Source organism: Tachyglossus aculeatus, chromosome 24 (assembly GCF_015852505.1).
Source record: "Tachyglossus aculeatus isolate mTacAcu1 chromosome 24, mTacAcu1.pri, whole genome shotgun sequence".
NCBI lineage: Eukaryota > Metazoa > Chordata > Mammalia > Monotremata > Tachyglossidae > Tachyglossus > Tachyglossus aculeatus.
The window spans coordinates 22,640,290-22,644,711 of record NC_052089.1 but is presented as its reverse complement, the minus strand read 5'-3'; positions in this window follow the sequence as shown (position 1 = coordinate 22,644,711).

Genomic DNA, 4,422 nt, shown 5'->3' with positions numbered 1-4,422 from the left:
ATTTGTCTGCTGCATAGGGATAGATCACGGGCCTGGGAGTCACAAGGTTTGCTGCCATTTGTCTGCTGCATAGGGACAGAGCACGGGCCTGGGAGTCACAGGGTTTGCTGCAGACTGTGAGCCCACTGTTGGGTAGGAACTATCTCTATATGTTGCCAACTTGTACTTCCCAAGCGCTTAGTACAGTGCTCTGCACACAGTAAGCGCTCAATAAATGCGATTGATTGATTAATTGCCATTTGTCTGCTGCATAGGGATAGAGCACGGGCCTGGGAGTCACAGGGTTTGCTGCCATTTGTCTGCTGCATAGGGTTAGGGCAGGGGCCTTGGAGTCAGAAGGTTTGCTGCAGACTGGGAGCCCACTGTTGGGTAGGAACTGTCTCTATATGTTGCCAACTTGTACTTCCCAAGCGCTTAGTACATTGCTCTGCACACAGTAAGCGCTCAATAAATACGATTGACTGATTGATTGCCATTTGTCTACTGCATAGGGTTAGAGCATGGGCCTGGGAATTAGGAGGTTTGCTGCAGACTGTGAGCCCACTGTTGGGTAGGAACTGTCTCTATATGTTTCCAACTTGTACTTCCCAAGTGCTTAGTACAGTGCTCTGCACACAGTAAGCGCTCAATAAATATGATTGATTGATTGATTGACTGCCATTTGTCTGCTGCATAGGGATAGAGCACGGGCCTGGGAGTCACAAGGTTTGCTGCCATTTGTCTGCTGCATAGGGACAGGGCACGGGCCTGGGAGTCACAAGGTTTGCTGCAGACTGTGAGCCCACTGTTGGGTAGGAACTGTCTCTATATGTTGCCAACTTGTACTTCCCAAGTGCTTACTACAGTGCTCTGCACACAGTAAGCGCTCAATAAATATGATTGATTGATTGATTGCCATTTGTCTGCTGCATAGGGATGGAGCACGGGCCTGGGAGTCACAAGGTTTGCTGCAGACTGTGAGCCCACTGTTGGGTAGGAACTGTCTCTATATGTTGCTAACTGGTACTTCGCAAGCGCTTAGTAGAGTGCTCTGCACACAGTAAGTGCTCAATAAATACGATTGATGGATTGATTGATTGATTGCCATTTGTCTGCTGCATAGGGATAGATCATGGGCCTGGGACTCACAAGGTTTGCTGCCATTTGTCTGCTACATAGGGTTAGAGCACGGGCCTGGGAGTCACAAGGTTTGCTGCCATTTGTCTGCTGCATAGGGACAGAGCATGGGCCTGGGAGTCAGAAGGTTTGCTGCAGACTGTGAGCCCACTGTTGGGTAGGAACTGTCTCTATATGTTGCTAACTGGTACTTCCCAAGCGCTTAGTACAGTGCTCTGCACACCGTAAGCGCTCAATAAATGCGATTGATTGATTGATTGCCATTTGTCTGCTGCATAGGGATAGAGCACGGGCCTGGAAGTCACAAGGTTTGCTGCCATTTGTCTGCTGCATAGGGACGGGGCACAGGCCTGGGAGTCACAAGGTTTGCTGCAGACTGTGAGCCCACTGTTGGGTAGGAACTATCTCTATATGTTGCCAACATGTACTTCCCAAGCGCTTAGTACAGTGCTCTGCACACAGTAAGCGCTCAATAAATATGATTGATTGATTGATTGACTGCCATTTGTCTGCTGCATAGGGATAGAGCACGGGCCTGGGAGTCACAAGGTTTGCTGCCATTTGTCTGCTGCATAGGGACGGGGCACGGGCCTGGGAGTCACAAGGTTTGCTGCAGACTGTGAGCCCACTGTTGGGTAGGAATTGTCTCTATATGTTGCCAACTTGTACTTCCCAAGCGCTTAGTACAGTGCTCTGCACACAGTAAGCGCTCAATAAATGCGATTGATTGATTAATTGCCATTTGTCTGCTGCATAGGGATAGAGCACGGGCCTGGGAGTCACAGGGTTTGCTGCCATTTGTCTGCTGCATAGGGACGGGGCACGGGCCTGGGAGTCACAAGGTTTGCTGCAGACTGTGAGCCCACTGTTGGGTAGGAACTGTCTCTATATGTTGCCAACTTGTCCTTCCCAAGCGCTTAGTACAGTGCTCTGCACTCAGTAAGTGCTCAATAAATACGATTGATTGATTGATTGATTGATTGATTGATTGCCATTTGTCTGCTGCATAGGGTTAGAGCACAGGCCTGGGAGTCACAAGGTTTGCTGCCATTTGTCTGCTGCATAGGGACGGGGCACGGGCCTGGGAGTCACAAGGTTTGCAGCAGACTGTGAGCCCACTGTTGCGTAGGAACTGTCTCTATATGTTGCCAACTTGTACTTCCCAAGCGCTTAGTAGAGTGCTCTGCACACAGTAAGTGCTCAATAAATACGACTGATTGATTGATTGATTGATTGCCATTTGTCTGCTGCATAGGGACGGGGCACGGGCCTGGGAGTCACAAGGTTTGCTGCAGACTGTGAGCCCACTGTTGGGTAGGAACTGTCTCTATATGTTGCCAACTTGTACTTCCCAAGTGCTTAGTACAGTGCTCTGCACACAGTAAGTGCTCAATAAATACAATTGATTGATTGATTGATTGCCATTTGTCTGCTGCATAGGGACAGATAACGGGCCTGGGAGTCACAAGGTTTGCTGCAGACTGTGAGCCCACTGTTGGGTAGGAACTGTCTCTATATGTTGCCAACTTGTCCTTCCCAAGCGCTTAGTACAGTGCTCTGCACACAGTAAGCACTCAATAAATACGATTGATTGATTGATTGATTGCCATTTGTCTGCTGCATAGGGTTAGAGCACGGGCCTGGGAGTCACAAGGTTTGTTGCCGTTTGTCTGCTGCATAGGGACGGGGCACGGGCCTGGGAGTCATAAGGTTTGCTGCAGACTGTGAGCCCACTGTTGGGTAGGAACTGTCTGTACATGCTGCCAACTTGTACTTCCCAAGCGCTTAGTACAGTGCTCTGCACACGGTAAGCGCTCAAAAAATACGATTGATTGATTGATTGCCATTTGGCTGCTGCATAGGGACAGGGCACGGGCCTGGGAGTCACAAGGTTTGCTGCCATTTGTCTGCTGCATAGGGACGGGGCATGGGCCTGGGAGTCACAAGGTTTGCTGCAGACTGTAAGCCCACTGTTGGGTAGGAACTGTCTCTATATGTTGCCAACTTGTACTTCCCAAGCGCTTAGTACAGTGCTCTGCACACAGTAAACACTCAATAAATATGATTGATTGATTGATTGATTGATTGCCATTTGTCTGCTGCATAGGGATTAGAGCATGGGCCTGGGAGTCACAAAGTTTGCTGCAGACTGTGAGCCCACTGTTGGGTAGGAACTGTCTCTATATGTTGCTAACTTGTACTTCCCAAGCGCTTAGTACAGTGCTCTGAACACAGTAAACGCTCAATAAATACGATTGATTGATTGATTGATTGCCATTTGTCTGCTGCATAGGGACAGATCACGGGCCTGGGAGTCACAAGGTTTGCTGCAGACTGTGAGCCCACTGTTGGGTAGGAACTGTCTCTATATGTTGCCAACTTGTACTTCCCAAGCGCTTAGTACAGTGCTCTGCACACAGTAAGCGCTCAATAAATACGATTAATTGATTGATTAATTGCCATTTGCTGCATAGGGATAGAGCACGGGCCTGGGAGTCACAAGGTTTGCTGCCATTTGTCTGCTGCATGACCTTGGGTGAGTCACTTCACTCCTCTGTGCCTCACTTCCCTCATCTGTAAAATGGGGATGGAGACTGTGAGCCCCACGTGGGATAGGGAGAGGGTCCAACCCAATGTGGTGGTTTCCACCCCAGCTCTTCGAATGATGCCTGGCACGTGGTAAGTGCCTAGCAAACAAATAATAATAATAATAATAATAATAATGATAGCATTTATTAAGCGCTTACTATGTGCAAAGCACGTTGCACACTTGCACATCCCAAGTGCTTAGTACAGTGCTCTGTACACAGTAAGCGCTCAATAAATACGAATGAATGAATGAATGAATGAATGAAGTCACTTAACTTCTCTGTGCCTCAGTTCCCTCATCTGTAAAATGGGGATTAAGACTGTGAGCCCCACGTGGGACAACCTGGTTACCTTGTATCCCCCTCAGCGCTTAGAACAGTGCTTGGCATATAGTAAGCGCTTAACAAATACCATCATCATTATTATTATTGTTAGAGCACTGTTCTAAGCGCTGGGGAAGATACAAGGTGATCAGGTTGTCCCACGTGGGGCTCACAGTCTTGATCCCCATTTTACAGATGAGGTAACTGAGGCACAGAGAATAATAATAATAATAATAATGGCATTTATTAAGCGCTTACTGTGTGCTAAGCACTGTTCTAAGCAGTGTGGAGGTTACAAGGTGATCAGGTTGTCCCATGTGGGGCTCACAGTCTTAATCCCCATTTTACAGATGAGGGAACTGAGGCACAGATAATAATAATAATAATAATAATA